Source organism: Mirounga angustirostris, unplaced genomic scaffold (genome assembly GCF_029215605.1).
Source record: "Mirounga angustirostris isolate CCGP_5_RB_7025 unplaced genomic scaffold, mMirAng1.0.hap1 SCAF_1, whole genome shotgun sequence".
Classification (NCBI taxonomy): Eukaryota; Metazoa; Chordata; class Mammalia; order Carnivora; family Phocidae; genus Mirounga; species Mirounga angustirostris.
Genome location: NW_026991709.1, coordinates 84,390,184 through 84,400,956, shown reverse-complemented (window position 1 = coordinate 84,400,956; position 10,773 = coordinate 84,390,184).

The window sequence follows — 10,773 nt, the reverse complement described above, 5'->3', positions numbered from 1 at the left end:
GCATGTGCAATTTATTTGATTCCTGCTCAGTAGTGGATGGGGTTAGGTCATGAGAGGTGAAAGTTCCACTCATTATTCATTTTCTATGACCAAAATTTACCAAATATTCACCACTAACTCCTTGGTTACTTTTTTATAGATAAGGAATATAAGGCATGGAGATGTTGAATAACTTTTCCAAGCCCACAGAACATGTCAGTAACAAATCAGAATAGTCTTTCTGGAAAGTTCAGGATGTGACTTAACCTCCCAAATGATCTTAAAATACTAATGCAGTGACTGAACATAGCAATGAATTGTAGCTGATGCCATAGAGCAGAAGCTTATTGTATTTAACACTTTTCCTAAGAGGAAAAAAAAGGGCAAAGTATATAAATAGAATAAGAAATATGATAAATAACCAATTAGCATATAAAAATATGTACTCTCGGGCACTTGGGTAGCTCAGTCAGTTAAGTGTCTGCCTTTCGCTCAGGTCATGATCCCAGGGTCCTGGGATCAAGTCCTGCATGGGGCTCCCTGCTCAGCAGGGAGTCTGCTTCTCCCTCTCCCTCTGCCTCTCCCCCTGCTTGTGCTCTCTCTGTGTGTCAAATAAATACATAAAATCTTTAAAAAAAAAATGTTCTCTCATTAAGAATTAAAAAAAAAGTAGGCATACATGGAGTACCTGGGTGGCTCAGTCAGTTGGGCTTTTGGCTCTTGGCTTTGGCTCCCATTGTGATCTCAGGGTCCTGGGATCCAGCCCCACCTCAGGCTCCGTGCTCAGCTGGGGAGTCCGCTTGGGATTCCCTCTCTCCCTTTCCCCCTGCTCTATCTCTCTAAAATAAACAAATCAATCTTAAAAAAAAAAAAAAAGTAGGTTTACATAGAACAAAAACTGGAAGAATACATACCACTTTTAATAGGAATTACTTTTGGGAATCAGGATTGTGGAAAACAAATCTTTTACTTTTAAATTTAAATATTTTTGTATTGTTTACATTTGTTATAATCAAAAAGCATGATAGTCAACAAATATTTATTGAACTTCTACAGTGTACCAGCACTGTATTTGGACTACACCAGTGAACAAAACAAAACTTCTTGTTGCTATGAAGCTTCCATTCAGCTTCTATTATATTGGAGTTCAAAAAACAGCTGAGATACCTTTAATGTGAGTTTAATGTAAACTGTGGCAGAAAAAATTAACAGAGGGAACTGCTTTCTCAAGCAATGTAAGTTACTTCAAGGTAGATATGTTTGTTTTCAATGACTAGGGGAAGAAAGCCCCATGAGGAGGTGGAAAATGGACAAAACAAACACATTAAAAACAGGATTTAGTGATAATATCATAATAGGTAAACTGTCTTTATCTCCAATACTAGCTATGTTCCATGATTTCAAAAAGTTATCTAAAGGATGAATCAGAAAACTTAAAAGTAAACGAAGTGGAGTTAGAGTTTATACTTATAATAGAATATGGTTTCTGGAGCACATTTAAGAAATTTGCATGTTTTTGTAACTTGGGTGTCAGGTGACATGGGAGGAGGAGATCTATGAAGGAAATGAGAGTATAACAAAATACAATGTGAAATGCAACTTTGAATCTTAGTCCACCTGGTTCAGCTAATTTGCTGCACAAGGTAATTGTACATACTCCAGAGCAGGAGCATTTACTACATTGCAGCTGAATAAACCGAGGGGCCAACAGATTGCTTAATTAAAAATTGATTCCCTCTTACAAGAGCCAATTCATATTTCTTATTTAATATTATTTCTATTTTAATATTTTGCATTATCAAAAAGTGGCTTACACTGTTCCACACTTAGAAGGCTCTACTTTTTATTTATGATCACATACATATTTCTCAAATGCCTTTCAGATGGATACATGATATGTATCCATATGTGTTCAGATATATATGTGAATTGTGGATGCAATTAGGTTTGATTTTTAAATGTTCTTAAGTGTATATTTGAAGATTTTCTCTGCTGCATGATACCTGTTATCTGAGTTTGATTTTAAATACTATCAGAAAGTTTTCAAAATGCTATGTATACCACATACTTTGTAAATCATACCGAAGAAAACACTAATTTCTGAGTACTCATCCATAACAATCATAGCTATATTCCTATTAAATACAATAAATTATGCTATAGAGACTATTCCACATATGATGGTGAGTTTTGTATCATACACTCATTAAACTTTCATTTTGTTCATCTTGGATTATGAAAAATACATTTTTATTATATATAATATATACTCTGAATCTATTAATGTTTATATGTTAAAATATATCATATAGACCTATATATTACATGTTTTTTATATATTGTATATATGTTTTTTCTTAATTTATTTAACAAGCAAATAAGAGGCAAAATAATATCAGTGGACAATGATTTCTTAATATTAGAAGAAAGAATGAATATTCTTGGTATACTTAATATTATTTTTCAAGTGTTAATGCTTACCAGTTAAGCATTCCACAATTTAAAATCACATTTTCCTAGGAGTGAGGTGAATTATATATTATGAAGTGAATCAAAATACTCTTGATTCTTTTACACATGATTCTTTTAAAAGTTTCTTGGTAAAATCAAATAGTCATCCAAGAACTGATAGGCATATTTTTTGGAATTGTCTATGATATTTTATTGTTAAGTTCTACTTTTGGTTTTACCTTCTCAAACCAGAAGTTCTATTTTATGGAATATGAACTAAACTGATCCTGAAAATCTTGAATTCATGCCTAAAACTCTGAATTTATGAAATACAAGTTAATTGGAGCAGGTTGGAATGATTAATTTTGCTGTGGTGTTAGGAATCAGAAAGAGTAGGTTTTCGTTTTCTTCCAAATTCTGATTTAATTTAATGTCAATGATAATACCCATAAAATATTTACATGTTGTTTTAGAAGCCGTCAATAAAGGCTAGGGGAAAGAAAAAAATAAATACCTAACCATTGTTGAAGACCTAAATTTGCCAGGAATTGATACAAATGTTTTTTCTTCAATCTCTACAACAGTGTTATGAGATCGGGAATGTTATTTTCAACAGTTTAAATTTGAAGGACAGTAACTTTCTCAATGTCACACAATTATTAAGTGGCTGTTGGTTGAACCCAGGATTGGTGACTTCAGAAACTCAGCCCTTCATGACTATACCCTGATGCCTATCTGACTGGTCTTAATTTCCTTTTGTTTCCTGGTTCATTGTTAACTTCCTTTTTATCCTACTTCTTTTTCTTCCCCCACCCCCTCTTTCTTTCTTTTTCCAATCTGAATGTAAAAACACAAGAGAACAAGTACAGCTTCATTGTATTGGGAAAAATACAATATGAATATCCGAGACATTTTACCTTATTTGTTTTCAAATTCTTTAGGGTAAAGCTCAAAAGCAGCAGAGTCCTAAAGGATTTTATCAGTGAGGGACTGGTAGGAAATTGAAGACATACTTGAATTGGATCATTCGAGGACAGTTTTAAAAAGAAACTATTTTAAAAGTGCCCTCAGGATGTAGGGAAATTACCATATGAGATGGTGCAGTAGGAATTGGGATGACTTGCCACTGGTAGGCCTGCAGAGCGAGGGGATTTGTGGCTTCCAGAACCTGGAGACTCGGGAAGCTCTGTGGAGAGGGCCCTCTGACAGGTACTCTAACCTTCAGTCAATGGATGCAAACAGATGTGAGATGGTGGAACCAGTTCCCCATGGCTATTGCCGTCCTACCATCTCCTTCTGGGGCTCTCTCTTAGTGGCAACCACTCAAAGCTAGAAGGCAAAGAAGCCTGCAGAGGCAGCCTCTGCCGGTCAGCCTCCCAGCTCACAGAGCAGGCTGAAGGAGAATGGAGAGAGGGCCTAGTGAGGCAAACAGAAGATAATCCAGCACGAGGTCTAAATTGTGATAAAAAGAGGCAGTGCAACGTCTGTAGCTAGGGGTGATTCCTTGTCTATCAAAAGCTTTCGTTTTTGCTAATATCAGAAATAGCTCTCCCTGATTAATTCCCATCAAAATGCATGTAATTTCTTTGTACAAATTGCAATTACATTAAATATTTTATCTACGACTGATTAATTTATTGTTTTTCATGCATATCATTGTTCCTAAGTTTTTGCAATGTGTATATTTCATGTATGCTACTGCTGAGTCATAGAAAGGAGCAGGGCTGGGGCCTCCTAGGTCAGATGGCTTGGCCCTGGACAATGTTGAGAATGCTATGGTCCCCAGATACTAGCCACAGGTAGCCTGTACGGCACAATGCTTAAGAATAAAGGCTCTGAGGGGAGCCCAGGTGGCTCAGTCGGTTAAGCAGCCGACTCTTGGTTTCAGCTCAGGTCATGATCTTGGGGTTGTGAGATCGAGCCCCGCATCAGGCTTTGCACTGAGCATGGAGCCCGCTTGAGATTCTCTCTCTTTCTGCTCCTCCCCCTGCTTGCTCTCTCTGTCTCTCTCTTTCTCTAAAATAAATCTCATTCTCCCCCTGCCTCTACCCCTCCCCCCCTCTTTCTCTCACTCTCTCTCTCTCAAAATAAATAAATAAAATCCTAAAAAAACCCAAAAACTAAAAAACAGAATAAGGGCTCTGGGGGCGCCTGGGTGGCAGTCAGTCAGGTGTCCAACTCTTGGTTTCAGCTTAGGTTGTGATCTCAGGGTCATGAGATCAGGCCCCGTGGTGGGCTCCATGCTCAGTGCAGAGTCTGTTTGAGACTCTCTCTCCCTCTCCTGCCCTGCCCCTGCCCCCGCTCGCTCGCACTCTCTCTTTCTCTCAAATGAATAAATAAATCTTAAAAAAAAAAAAAAAAAAAGACTAAGTCTCTGAAGCCAGATTCTGCTACCTGCTAGCTGTATGGTGTTGGGAAAAATTATTTCTCCCTACGCTACCTATTCATAAAATGGGGAGTAATGATACCATCAACCTCAAAAGGTCATTCCAAAGTTTGATGAATTAACATGTGCAAAATGACTACAACAATGCCTGACACATTGTAAGCACTAAACAAATGGTAGCTTTATGGTCTCAAAAACGAATGTTTCTGGTCTGACACAAATGACATGATTAAAAGACTATGCATAAGAGTAAAGATAGATTAGTATACATTACAATTCTAAAAGGAACTCAAAGTGACTTCAAGACCACATAAAGAAACATCAGGGCAGAAACCGTATCTAAATGGCCAATTTGCTGCAAAAACATGAGCCCAGAAACCAGTTTTGCAGTATGGGGTCTCACATCAAATCTGCTTTATGTTTAGGTTGACTATCATAGTTCCCTTATTCCACAATACTTTACCAAGTATTTTTGAGTCATCCAAGTGACCACAGGTCAAATTGTTTTCCCTCTGGCTCCTCCTCACTGATCCCATATCTCAAATGTCTTGAACGAGCCACTTTCCCTCTCTCTGTCTCCAGCTCTGATATGGTTTAATTTAATGCCACTTTATTTTCCTTACTCCTGGGGACAATGGTTTTTTTTCACCATTTCTGTTCCCACAGTTCTCTTCTTAACTTTGTCTAGTTCACGCTTAGGGCCCTAGGTTATTCTCTCCAGAAACCTATAGCTTTATCGACTTTATTCCTGTCAAACAATATCTACCTCATATAAAGTAATTGCTTTTGAGTAGTCATTTTATGTATATGTCTTTAACTTTTGTAGCTCCAAAAAGTGAAAGCACAGAAAGCATGTTATCATAGGTAAATGAAAAAGTATTATTAGTAATCTAACAAGCTCAAGGTTTTCTAAATTGTAGGCCATAACCCATTATAGGTCATAAGCTAAGTTTAGTTGGCAGACTCTAGAATTGTTGTTTTTTTTTTAAAGATTTTTTATTTATTTATCTGAGAGAGAGAATGGGAGACAGAGAGCATGAGAGGGAGAGGATCAGAGGGAGAAGCAGACTCCCCGCTGAGCAGGGAGCCCGATGTGGGACTCAATCCAGGGACTCCAGGATCATGACCTGAGCCAAGGGCAGTTGCTTAACCAACTGAGCCACCCAGGCACCCCTAGAATTGTTTTAATTAAGCAAAATATAATATAGGATGGGATAAAAAATAGAAAGCAGCCATAAAATAAGACTATGCATTGCTTCATGTAACTTTGTTTTAGTTATTTATGTGTGTATGTGCTTGGTCACCACATAAGGTCACCACGTAAAATGTATTTCTTACTCTGGCTCAAGATATAAAACTTTGAAAGCCACTCTACTATATCTCATTTACTTGTTTGTTGCTTTAAAAATGCTCTTAGCCCTTTCTATGAGAACATTTTTATGTTTTCAATTAGATTGTAAGCTGTTTGAAGGAAAGGACTCATTTCGTTTACCTTTTGTATAACAGCTCCACCATTCAGTTGACCAACATTACTGAAAGCCTTAACACATACAATATAATAAGGATTTAATAAACATTGGCCATTTTGACATTTATATAACTAAAGAAAAATGAAGGGAGTGCTGGCTGAAAATAAATCTATAAATGAAATATCCAATTATAACAGATCTCCAGTTTATCTTATTTGCTTAATACCATTAAATTAAATGATAAAATTCTCTCAATATTATACTCCAGACCAGGCATTTTGCTAGGTGTTTAAGGGAGAGATGTGATTAATATAGGTCTGCTTGGAAAGAGTTCATGATCTATAAGAGATATGTGTTTTGATGAAAGAGAACTAAATTGTAAGTATTTGGTGTTTTCCTCTCACAACATTCTATTAGAGTGGGTATCATATTCCCACTTTAAAAAAGTGGAAACATGTTTAGAGATGTTAAGGTATTATTGGGATTTTAATCCCTCTAAATTCAAACTCATGACTTTATACCTTATCCACTGTATTAGGCCTGAAATTTTTATGTGACTTACTTTGCCAAATCCCAGAATGTGGAGGGGTGTAGAACTGTAACATTCAGATTAACTAACGAATCAATAAATTTTTGAGGGCCTACTATATGCTCATGTTCCAGAAAGAAGATAAACATGTGAAAACTTAGCATAGAAATTAACTACCTAATGTAAGGAATCCCACAAGATGGACAAAATCGATTGCCAGAGGGATAGACTTCATAAGAACCACTTCAAAAGTGAAATTGTAGAAAATTGTTATTGAAGTCAAATAAGTCAAGTTAGGTCTGGTTATATACAGCATTGCAAAGCATTTCAAAGAAGTCATAGCTCCTATATCACAAAATTGGAATAACCCTACGAACCACCGCTTGTATGCCTCCCCCAAACCCATTCACTCTAAAATGTGTAAATCTGGACCAAAATGGCTGAGAATACCAGTGTCAAGTAATTATGGTTTAAAGTAGTAGTTTCCCCCATAATTTTACAAAACTCACAGTTTCCTCTGTGGCAAACTTACAATGAAGTCTAAAATGGAGAAGAGATAAAAGCCGAGCTAATCATGTAGCAACGAACGGTCACGCAGAGCAACACCATTCCCTCCCAAAGTGTCCAAGTGTTACCTGATTAGAAATAATTCAATCAGGCGGAGTTTCCTAATTTTCTTCATTACTTACTGGCACTGGTGCCAACCCTCAGGGGACAAGAGGAAGTTGGAGGAGCATACATTTAAAGAGCCTTTAGGAGTTTATAAAATACATTACTACATATCATTTTCTCAAAACAATCCTGTATGATAGGTTCTGGCAGAGATTTTAGATACTTTGGTCAAGATTGTGACTTTTTTTTTAATTGGTTTTTCCTTCAGGGGTATTCATACAAGTGGTTTTATAAATATGTTCTTAAAATAATGTTGAAATCGAGAAAATATTTTGAAATACAGGATTCCTTGGTAATACCAAAAATCCTTTTCATTTTATCTCAGAATAATAATGTATTGGTGACTAGTGATGGTAAAATGAGTCTAAACTTTTTCATTGTCTTATTCAGTATGCTTTGAGACTTCCTGAATAACTGAACATTTTACATTCTTGGTTCTCTTGATTTTAAATTGCCAAGCAAGAAAGGTTTATTTTTTTAAAGATTTTATTTATTTATTTTTGACAGAGAGATTGACAGCGAGAGAGGGATCACAAGCAGGGGGAGTGGGAGAGAGAGAAGCAGGCTTCCCGCTGAGGAGGGAGCCCGACGTGGGGCTCGATCCCAGGACCCTGAGATCATGACCTGAGGTGAAGGTAGACACTTAACTGACTGAGCCACCCAACGCCCCACAATAAAGGTTTAAATTATGTCAGCTTTATATATTCATACCTTTTTTGAAATATACTTAAGCTCCATATACATTGATTCACGGGATTAGAATCCTGATTATACCTTAATATGTTTCTCATTCTTTAAAGTGGGGATAAAGTTGCTCACCTAAGGATAATCTATTGTAAAAATTACCTGTCAGATATCAAGTTTGTGAAGGTTTATGGATGTGTCTTTAAGTATTTTCATTATAAAGCTTAACCTTGAATGACATGGGTTTGAATTGCACAGGTCCACTTACATGCAGATCTTTTTCAACACATACAGCATAGCACTATAAGTCTATTTTCTCTTTCTAATGATTTTCTAAATAAAATTTTATTTTCTCTGGCTTACTTTATTGTAAGAATATAGTATGAAATACATATACAAAATATGTGTTAACTGACTGTTTATGTTATCAGTAGGCTTCTGGTCAACAGCAGGCTGTTTGTAGTTAAGTTTTGGAAAGTCAAAACATTATATGTGGATTTTCCAATGTACAAGGGGGTCGGCACCCCTATCTCCCTTCTTTATTGAAGGGTCAACTGTAATTTCCATATATTCCAATTACAGATGTATTGTGTAATTTCTTACTGTAAGATCTCAGCTTAAACCTCACTTCCTCTGGGAAATAATGCATTGCCTCTTCCCATGATTATGTTATGATACCCTGCCCTGGGGTCTAATAGAATCCAGTCCTTTCCCCATCTGTAACCTGTCTCATTTTATTGTAATTCCTTGTTCATTCACCTTCTTGCCTGATAAACTGAAAGTTCTTAGGGAACAAGGACTCTGTTTCTTACCATTATATTCTATGTGTACCTAGCATGACATACAACAGAGTAAAAGTCTAATAAATACTTGCAAGGTGAATGAAAATCGAAGTTGGAGCTCTTTCTCCTTTTCATAAAACTTTCATTATTGAAGATTATTATTTTAAAAAATAATTTTATTAGTAATGCAATCCCCTAAGATTTTGATCACTTTAATCTTCCTCTAACCCATTAATATGAACATTTTTGCATGGAAAATGCAATCATAATAACAAAATAATATTAAAATGCCTTTACAACATAGTTGCCTAGAAAACTGGTGTCTTTGAATGAGGAGTTATTAAGATGAAATTCAGAGTTATCACACTTGTTGAGTTGCTATGAGTTAATTACATATTATTCTCTAAAAATGTTGTCTTACCAAGGACATCCTTTTCCCCTAAGAAGATAATACTTAGTAGAGAGGAAAAAAATGTTTCTATTTTCTAGCCTGGGAGAAAAAGAATTTATAAAGCAAGATCACAAAAAGAAATAAATCTATAAGCAACTTTCAGAAAACAAAACTGTAATAAAATATCAAGACTGCATTGGTGCTTTAACAATTTTTTTTAAGTTCTCAAGCCATTTCTTAGGTGAATTGTGTAAATTTTGGTCTTTCTCATGATGAATACCAAGCTTATCTTAGTTTAAAAATACAATATGACCTATGAATAAGAGTATGATAGTTTCTATTTTGATATTAAAGCTATGTACAATGTAATTAGTAAATTGGAGAATTCAAAGGAAATTGGGGATCAAGAATTATCTCCTTTTTCCCCTCTTTTTCCCACTGTTTACTCCCTGGGGAGGGGAGGGATAATTCATATAATATAAAAAATTTTACTCAACATATACCCATCAAAAGAAAATGAGAGTCAAGTAAATTAACTGTATATATATATATATTTGGCACCTAACAAATGCTTACTATGTTGTATATATCCCAGAAGTGTTTAATTGATGGATGAAAGAAAAACAGATTTTATAAGAATTAGTTGTTTTTTATTTATTTATTTATTTTTTTGAGAGAGCGAGAATGAGAGAGAGTACATGAGAAGGGGGAGGGTCAGAGGGAGAAGCAGGCTCCTCGCTGAGCAGGGAGCCCGATGCGGGACTCAATCCCGGGACTCCAGGATCATGACCTGAGCCGAAGGCAGTCGCTTAACCAACTGAGCCACCCAGGCGCCCAGAATTAGTTATTCTTAAGATCACATTAGAATTTTCAAAAATTCTACCTTAGTCTCCATACAAATGTGGATTTGCTTATATTTTTTATGTAAACTAATACATCTAATAATACTTGGCAGAGGAAAAAAGTTATTTATGGTCAAGAACCTAGCTTTATTTAGTGGACTGAATCCAATACAACTTCTACAACCCCTGCTTTTATGGTTTCTTATTTTTTTTTAAAGATTTTATTTATTTGAGAGAGAGAGAACACATGAGAGGGGATAGGGTCAGAGGACGAAGCAGACTCCCTGCCGAGCAGGGAGCCCGATGCGGGACTCGATCCAGGGACTCGATCCAGGGACTCCAGGATCATGACCTGAGCCGAAGGCAGTCGCTTAACCAACTGAGCCACCCAGGCGCCCACTTTTATGGTTTCTTAAAAGCAGTGTGTCATTAGAAGAATTACTGCAACTCCTTTTTCTTAAATCATTAACTTATTCACAGAGAGCAGAATGGAAAACTCACAAAAGAAAAACAAACAAACAAAATAGCTAAACCAGGTCAAAAGATTCATCAAATCTAGGACAACCAAAAATTTTTTTGTCTACCCTC